A 9,541-nucleotide genomic window follows, 5' to 3' on the forward strand; every position below is an offset into this window, starting at 1 on the left:
CCTAAAGGCCTGTGCAACGACGTTGTACGTCTTTTCAGGAGAAGGGATTGCCTATATGGGGTCCATCGAACTCCGTGTGACCTTGGGAGACTTCCTAGTCTCAACAACCAAGATGATGGAATTCGTAGTAGTGGACCTGCCATCGGCCTACAATGTACTGCTCGGGAGTCCCGCCCTAGTAGGACTGGGGGAAATTTCGTCTGTGAGGCATTTGGCCATCAAGTTCCCGACTTCTAGTGGCATCGGGACACTGAAGGGAGACCAGCTAGCAGGAAGGGAATGCTATAACATTTCCATTAGAGGAAAGAAGTAGACGAGTGCACAAACGATCGTCATAATTCAAAATAAGGACGGGACAATCTTCTAAATAGATGAAGAAATCGATCCAAGAATAGAGGAAATAGCTGACCTTGAACCATTGGAAGAGCTCGAAGAGGTCAGGCTCGAAGAAACAGATCCCCCGAAGGCAGTAAAGGTAGGGAAAAACCTTCCCGAAGAAATGAAATAGTAATTAATTTGCTTTTTGAAAAAGAAACAGGATGTTTTTGCATGGTCACATTTGGACATGATAGGGATAAGTCTGAATGTAGTAAGCCATGCATTGAATATCGATAAAAGCTTCCCTCCGAAGCAGCAAAAGCGAAGGCTACTGGATGGTGACAGGAAAAAGGCCCTAAATGAGGAAGTCGATAGGTTGAAAGCAAACCAATTCATCCGCGATGCCTTTTACCCTGATTGGGTAGCCAACCCAGTGCTGGTCCCGAAGCCTAACGGGACATGGCAGACCTGTATCGATTACTTGGACCTCAATAAGGCCTGTCTTAAGGATTGCTTCCCCTTACCTCGGATCGACCAGCTCGTAGATGCCACAGCAGGGCATGGACTTATGTCATTCATGGATGCCTATTTTGGATATAGCCAGATTGCCATGCATGCCCCTGACCAAGAGCATACGAGTTTTGTGACAGACAAATGGCTGTATTGCTACAACGTCATGCCATTCGGACTCAAGAATGTTGGAGCCACTTACCAGCGGCTCGTAAACATGATGTTCTCCGAGCAAATAGGTAATAACATGGAAGTTTATGTTGATGATATGTTAGTTAAAACTCAACATAACAATAACCATGTGGATGACCTCAAAGAATGCTTCGTCGTGTTACAGAGATATAACATGAAGCTCAACCTCAGAAGTTGTAAATGCCCGGGGAATAGAAGAAAATCTAGATAAGATCCAGGCTTTGATTGATATGCCCTCACCTCAAAAGCATAAGGATGTCCAAAGTTTGACTGACAGGATGGCGGCGCTAAGTAGATTTATCTCGAAATCTACCGACCGTTGTCTTCCATTTTTCAACCTTTTGAGGGGAGGCAAGAAATTCGAATGGACAGAGGAGTGCGAGTTAGCTTTTCAGGAGCTCAAGAAGCACCTTGCGGAACCCCCCATCTTGTCAAAACCCATCATGGGAGAAGTTCTATACCTATACCTTGCAACGGCCGAGCACGCCATTAGCGTGGTACTCGTACGAGAAGAACAGAAAGTGCAAAGGCCGGTATATTATGTCAGTAAAAGGTTATTGGGGGCAGAATCGAGATACACCTTGATGGAGAAGTTAGCTCTCATCCTAATCCACTCATCTCGAAAGCTTCGACCTTATTTCCAGGCACACCCCATCCATGTACTGACCGATCAACCACTAAGACAAGTCTTGTCCAAGCTAGAAGCCTCGGGCCGGTTTCTCAAATGGGCCGTTGAACTCGAACAATTCGAGATCACTTATCATCCGAGGACGGCCATAAGAGGACAGGCCCTGGCAGACTTCATAGTGGAGTGTACTGGAGTGACCAACAATGAAGTTATAACCCCGGCCCGCGAGCTGTGGAGACTTTATGTTGATGGATCTTCCAATGAAAATGGATCGGGAGCAGGTGTAATTCTGATCACCCCAACAGGAAGTCGATTTCCCTCCTCTTTGAGATTTGACTTTGAAGCGTCGAAAAACGAAGCTGAATACGAGGCTCTACTGGCAGGACTTCGTATAGCCAAGGAACTCAAAGCCAAAGCGATACATTGCTACAGTGACTCCCAGCTGGTGGTTAATCAATTTTTCGGGGAGTACCAGGCTCGTGGTACGAGAATGGCTACGTATTTAGGAAAGGCAAAAGCAGCACTGGAGCATTTCGAGTTCTATTCGATAGAACAGGTCCCCCGAGAACAGAACTCGAACGCAGATGCCTTAGCCAGGCTTACTACCTCTATCAAGGTCGACGAACTGAATGTCGTGCCGATCGAACATCTCACGATGCCCAGTATTATCGAGCCTGAGCAGGAAGATGTTTGCATGATCAATTCCGAGCCAACCTGAATGACTTTGATAGTTGAATACCTTGAGATTGGCATTCTCCCAGAAGAACGGACCAAGGCTCAAAAACTGATGTATCAGATCCCCAGGTATACAATTATAGATGGAAATCTATATAGAAGAGGATATTCCATGCCGCTACTCCGATGTGTGGCTCCACCCGAAGCTAAGAAAATCCTAGAGGAAATTCATGAAGGATTCTGTGGAGACCATACTAGGGGGCATAGCCTATCCACGAAGATCATACGCCAGGGGTACTTCTAGCCTACCATAAAAGCAGATTCGTTCGACTACGTCAAGAAGTGTGACAAGTGCCAACGATTCGCCACAATACCTTGAGCTCCACCCTCCGAGCTAACTATTATCACCTCCCCATGGCCATTTGCGGTCTGGGTAATCGACCTCATAGGCTCATTGCCAACTGGCAAAGGTGGAGTGAAATACGCAGTAGTCGCCGTAGATTACTTCACGAAGTAGAATGAAGCCGAACCTTTGGCGACCATCACCTCGAAGAAAGTCCTGGACTTCTTAGTAAAGAACATCATATGTCGATATGGGATGCCAAGGAAGATTGTGTCTGATAACGGTACTCAATTGGACAACGATCTGTTCACCAACTTTTGCGAAAGCAATGGGATAATAAAGAGCTTCTCATCTATGGTCCATCCCCAAGCGAATGGGTAGGTCGAAGCTGTGAATAAAACCCTAAAGAGTTCGCTAAAGAAAAAGTTGGAAGAAGCTAAAGGGAAATGGCCCGAAGAATTTCCCCAAGTTCTGTGGGCATATAGAACCACGGCCCGTACTTCAACAGGATATACTCCGTTTTCTCTGGCATATGGTTGCGAGGCTATGTTGCCAATCGAGGTCAAAATTCCCACAATTCGAGCCCTCGCTTATGACCAAGCCTCAAACCAATCCCAGCTCGAAGTAAGTTTGGACCTGATTGAAGAAAGAAGGAACGAAGCTCAGCTAAAAAATGTTGCATACCAACAACGAGCTACCTGGTATTTCAATAAAAGAGTTTGAGATAGAAAATTCGGCGTAGGAGATTTGGTGCTGAGGCGTGTATTCTTGGCGACACGGGATCTAGCAGCTAGCGTGCTCAAGCCAAATTGGGAAGGACCTTACCAGATCGAATCAGTCATCCGACCCAGCGTATACAAGTTGGCAAGATTGAATGGAAGTTTGGTACCACGAGCATGGAATGGCGAACATCTACGACATTACTATCAATAGTGTAGGAATGATGTCGCCTATAACCATGCTTGTTTGTTTGTACTATTTTCCTATTAATGAATTATTCAAATAAAGTTTGATTTTGTTTTAATGTGCTGTATTTTTTGCAATCTCTCTTAATTAAATATCCTATGGTCACACTCATAGGATATTAAGGGGGCATTAGTGGTACATATACCATCAGCTTGAAAAAATAAAATAGCATATACGAAAAGCATACAAGTGTTTGGATATAACCAAACTATCAAAAACATATAAGTCTTTGGATGTAACCAAATGTGCGAGCTAAGATAGTTTGGACATAACCAAATTATCAAAAACATATAAGTGTTTGGACGTAACCAAATGCGCGAGCTAAGAAAGTTTGGACATAACCAAATTATCAAAACATACAAATGTTTGGATGTAACCAAATGTGAGACCTAGATTAAAAATATAAGTGTATGGATTACAAACAAAACACGACCTTAATAGGTTTGGAACAAACCAGCTAAAACTAATTGACAGTAAATTGGAGCATAAACCCACTTCGCGTTAAGTCGAGATCGAGGCTGGAGTATCTTGCAAAACGATAGTTTCGACCTCATAACCTTGGGGAGCTACCCGAGGAAGAGAAAAAGTAACTAAAAAAGTAAGATATAACTAAACCATTTGCATTACACACCATATAAGTACTTTCGGGTGCATGGTAAAAGTAATCTCCGACCTTGACAAATAATGAGATCGGATGCGGATATTCCGCAAACTGTGCATGAATGCATTGAACCTCGAGCCTAAATCCACCATATGTTTGTATGAATAAATAGGCATATAGGACACTTTAATATAAAATGCACGAAATATTTTGACCCAAGAAATGTAAAGCAAATATATTAAAATAAAGTCAAAAATGATATCTCAAATATCATAAGTCTGAGCTCGAAAATAGCTCGTAAAAAGGCAGCTCTTTCACGAGCTATAGAATTGTCTTGGCCTCGGGGCATAAAAAGTAAAAAATCAAACACAAAGACTATTACAAGATATTCAGAGGGACGCAGCCCCGAAGCAAGATTTAGGAAGGAGGAGCATTCTCCTTGGCCTTCTCAGCATCAGCATCCTCCCTGGCTCCCTCTGCCTCATCCCGAGCAACCTCCTCCTCATCAAGCCGAGCTTGCCATTTAGCCACAAGTTTTGCCTCAAGGGGGCCTAAGAAGCTGGTGTCGAGGTTGACATTATTGGCCCAGATTCTATACATGGCCAGGTTGACTGTCCGATCCTTCTTCTCCTTAAACTCTTCAAGAAGACGAGCCTTTTCACCCTCCATGATCTCGAAAGTGGCAGCCTTCTCTTCTTCAAGCTTGGCATTGATCTTCTCAAGCTCCGCGACCCGGGCATTGATCTTCTCAAACTCCGCGAGCCGGGCATTCAGCTCCTCAAGCTTGGTTATCTTGGCCTTTAGCTGCTCAAATTCTGCCTCCATCTTTGCCTTTGTGGCCTTGAGCTCGTCACTGAGCTTGAGTTAGAGATCCTTCGACTCCTGAGCAAAGGCCATGCTCGAATGGACCTCGTTGTTCAACTTATAGTTAAGTTAAGCATAGACAACAAGATTCTGGCATACAAAGAAATCAAATTAGAATACGAACCAAGTATAAATACAACTAGTAGCGAGATGAGAAAGATTACCGCAGTAGTGAGCTCGATGCTCTTCTCATAAAGAGTGTTGCAGACTCGAGCATCATTCAAGAACTGCCAATGAGGGGCGTCGAAGCTGCCAAACCTCTGGCCCACCCGAGACAGAATGTCTGAGCCAAGCGTAGCCCCGTGAGGTACGTCTGCGTTATCGATCACATACTCATCGACGTGAGTAGAAATCGAAAGCCGGTGTGTTCTTGAGGCTGAGGGTTTTTTCGGAGGTGGGCCAAGCGTGGGGTTGACCCGGATCACAGGAGGAGTGGGAGGCAAGGTCGTAGAGGACATCTCGGCCTAAGGAGGTGGACTCAAAACTGGGCTCAAAGCAGCTGGAGCCGGCGGAGGAGGTGTCTTCTTGGTCCTCTTAAGGACCTTAGTAGGCCAGTTTGTTTTCTGCGACCCCCTCGGGCGCTTACTCCTTTGGGCTCAGCCGCTGGCCAGTACGTTGTCGAGGTCAGAATCCATATCACCTGCACATTCACATCGCATTATGAGATATCCCAGAACAAAATAAGTTAGCATGATGCAGTCAGAAAAGGAATGAAAAGACAAGTGGAGATAAACCTAACTGGAACTCTCCCCCGAGCTCGTGCTCGGCGACCACGTAATTCCCCCATCTTCAGAGGAGGCAAGGGAGTACCTTCCCTATAAGTGGAAGTCAACCTCGAAAGGTATCTATATTCATTAGTCCCATATTGAATGGCTATTCCGTCCCATACCTCGTTCAGACTATACATGGTGTCATATTTCCCGAGCCAGCTATCAAACCTATGTACCCTCTCATCTACCCAAGACCATACATAGAAATGGTTCCTATCGTCCTTACATAGTATTTATCTATTGGGTTTATGCTTTAGTAGTGAGGGAGACCACAAATCCGAGCTAAGGATGACTGTACCTCTGTCACTCGAGCTCGAGCTCGAGGCTTCATAGTTGGCTTCATTCCCCGATTGCAGACTCCTGCGACGCTGAGCTAGAGATGGAGGCCTCACATTTCTCCTCAGAGGAAGGTTGCTGATTGGGAGAGGCACGAGCTCCCACTGGTCATACTTTTTATTGGACCAGTCAGATGTAGATTGATCCTTCTCCAAGAGGCCGCATGCTCGGAGTTTGTCTTCGTGCAGGAGATAAGAGACGGACCTCCTGCCATAAAGGAGTTGGAGCACAACCTCCTTGTGCTCTCTCATCTCCTTGGTGGGAGTAGGACGGTAGAAGTTGACTGGAAGAATAAACAAATTTTAACTAAGAACGAGCCTAAACAAAATTCGAGCACAAAAAAGAAAGAAGTTTGGAATACTTATGAATTCGCCTGAACGAATAGTATCGGGATGGAGCTAGGCCATCTGTCCAGAAGAAGGCCTTCTTGAAGTCCGGAGGATGGTTGGGAAGATCCTCAAAGATCTTCTTCTCCTTGGGATAGCTCGAAAGGTAATAGAAGCCGTATCCTCCCTAAGCTCGGGAGGGATTGCTTTTCAGACAAAAGAGATATAAGATCTCTTTAGGCGAAGGTCCTTCCCACTTCAGCTCGTGGTAAAGTGACCTCAGGGCGGACAGAACCCTGTAAGAATTGGTGTTGAGCTGGAAGGGAGCCAGCCCAACAAAATCCAAGAAGCCTTTAAAAAAGGACTTCAAAGGCAAAACAACCCCCGCCTTCATGTGCTCCTGGCTCCAAGCTGCATACCTCAACTTACTGTCAGGATTCCCATCTCCCGGAGCGCGGCAACTTCGCTCGTGAGAGGTCGGAGCTTGACACCTCAGCGAGCTCGACAATCCTATGCCGTGTAGGGCCAGAATGTCAATAATCTACCCTAACGATGAGATCGAGCTCCAATAGTGCTCGGCCTCGAAGAATTCCCTTCTCGGGGTAGGAATCGAGGTCAGCTGCGAGGTAGAAGGTTCCCCCATCAGCGAGAATTGAAGATCACCTGGCTTGAAAACGACTGTCACTTTGAGCGTAGGGTCGAGAGGAATCGGTATGGGCTCGGTGTCTGAATCTGGGTAGAGGGCGACCCTTAGTTTTTTCCTTTTTCCTTCTTCGACCTTGTTTATCTGACGATGAAAGTGATCTCGAATGTCCTCTTGCTCACACCTCAGTTCGTGCTCTCGGATCAAGCACTGGTTCCAAGTGAAAGGAGACTCCGGGCTCAGAGTTGCGGGTGAATAAGGAATCGCAAGTTTAGACCCCCACCACTTTCCCGAGTTCTGTGACATCTAACAAGAAAGAAAAAGGGCGAGGGCCAAGCGAACAGGAAATAATGAGATAAATAGAAGACCTAAGCTCGAATGGTCAAGGCTACAAGGCAAGCTCGATCCAAAGGATGAGGCCAGTCTCAAAGTGTGCATTCCACTAAAAGAAAGGAAGGTGGACATGTTATTGAAAATCTCGATATATCAGGGAAAAAAAGGTGGTGGTTACTCAAAAAGTGATATTTTTGGGAATCGTGCACTCTTTAAAAAACCTTGATTTTGTACCCAATATCTTGGTGTGCAAGATATGTCATCCGAAATTCAAAAACTCAGTGAAAGAACCACATTTGGGTCTTTTGCGCATGAACTGGGGTTTGTAACCAATAATGTTATAATTTAAATCTAATGTTTGTCAGCCGAAACATTCCACTGCGTTAAACTAATGAATGGACCAACAGTGCAACAACATAGACATGCATGGAAAAAACAATGCAAAGATACGTACTTACGAAGCCATGAACATAAAACTTACACAATACGATCGGCGAAAACAGAGAAATTGATTATTGTATAAGCGGCTGCAAATACGTTCTCACAGAATCAAAAAGTCCAACGTTGCTTTGTCTTCTCGGCTTGGAGAACATGCAAGAAATGGGCAAGGAGGTTTATGGTTTTTTCTCTCTGAAAAATCGAATGTGAAAGTAAAATGGGGACGACGAATAGAGTCATATTTATAATCCCGTGGAAATGAGAAAGGTCGGATTAATCTGGGCCATTGGCCAGATTCCGTATCAGACCAAATGGCCAGGGACTTGTGAGTTGATAGTACCATAAGGAATGGCAGGCGGATAGGCGTGGGCAGGTTTCCAAGGTACTCAAGTACTTTGAGTGATCAATACTCGTTTGACGCGTGTCCACACTCGAGTATATTTGATGGTACGGTTCCCAATGGAAGTAGTTCAAAAGTTTCCTTCTCATAGGATTTGAGCTAATACTTTTGAGGGGGCAAACTGTTACACCCAGATTTCGAGACCAGAAATTATGACCTCGAAAGCTGGACTCGTCAAGTATGAGCTCGAGATATATGAAATACATGTTTATGGTCCAGTTGTAAAACCTCCGAAGTAAGATGGAAATCTCGAAGACATGTAACCTCGAAATTCTTTCTAGGCTCGAAAGGGCATAGCATCGAGGTACATCCGTTATCAAGTGCCTTCGAATCGAGTAGTGGTACAGGCTCGAATGTGACAGCCTCGGTGGTATTTATCTGCTCCGAGGATGTCCTAGAATAAGATGATCAGTTTGTAACAAGTCCGTAAGCCTTGACTGACACGATGCTGGTTGCTGACCTCGGAGATTCGATGAGTCATTTTACATAATGCATTCTGTATGTTTAAATACATTTATTGTTGTAACATCCCAACATTAAAGGGATATTAACAAGTTTGTTATCCGTTTCAGGGTCTTCAGGGGACGTTTCATTATATATAGGAGTTACAGCATTTAATGTAATTACTTGAATTAATGTGTAGACGTATCATCCCGAAATATGTGGGAATGAACTCTGTAACCTCTCTATAAATAGAGAGGTAATGATCACTTGTAAAGGAGGGATCATCTGATATCTGGAGAGAAAACTCTGGGTAATTCATCTCTGAAGGATTTCCAGAAAACTCCAAGTTTTAATAACATAGACTCGTGGACTAGGCAGATTTAACTGTTGAACCACGTAAAAACCTTATTGTTCCATTATATTATTCATTCGCACCATAGTTCCTATTGTTTAATTGCTCTACGATTTAAGTTGAGGAAAAACGGCGTTGTTGACGCGGTTCTTCGACAATAGATAATTATATGAATAAGGAGAGGGATTAGTGCTAAATGGTGAACCGTAATAGATGAATGATCTATAAGGAAGATTATAACTCGAGTACTTTTTTAGGTGGTTCAAAGGTTAAAATCCTTCTAGTCCACCAGCCAATATTATTGATATATCTCTGGTATTCCTTACAGGGTATTTCTTTACAAATTAGAAGCCAACCCTTTGCAACTCCCAGGGTCTCCATATTTATAGGGAGATGACACCT

The 9,541-nt window shown here is 44.4% G+C and overlaps 1 long non-coding RNA gene across 1 annotated transcript; it reads right to left on the reverse strand.

The window, feature by feature from the left end:
- Nucleotides 1–4,456: 4,456 nt before the first annotated feature.
- On the reverse strand, nucleotides 4,457–8,944 carry LOC133802457 (uncharacterized). The gene is made up of 3 exons (XR_009877350.1): nucleotides 5,837–8,944; nucleotides 5,262–5,737; nucleotides 4,457–5,187 (listed from the first exon to the last, which is right to left on the reverse strand). It is a non-coding gene; the product is annotated as an uncharacterized LOC133802457 (long non-coding RNA).
- Between the last annotated feature and the right edge of the window lie 597 nt (nucleotides 8,945–9,541).

Source organism: Humulus lupulus, chromosome 9 (genome assembly GCF_963169125.1).
Source record: "Humulus lupulus chromosome 9, drHumLupu1.1, whole genome shotgun sequence".
NCBI classification, from domain to species: Eukaryota; Viridiplantae; Streptophyta; class Magnoliopsida; order Rosales; family Cannabaceae; genus Humulus; species Humulus lupulus.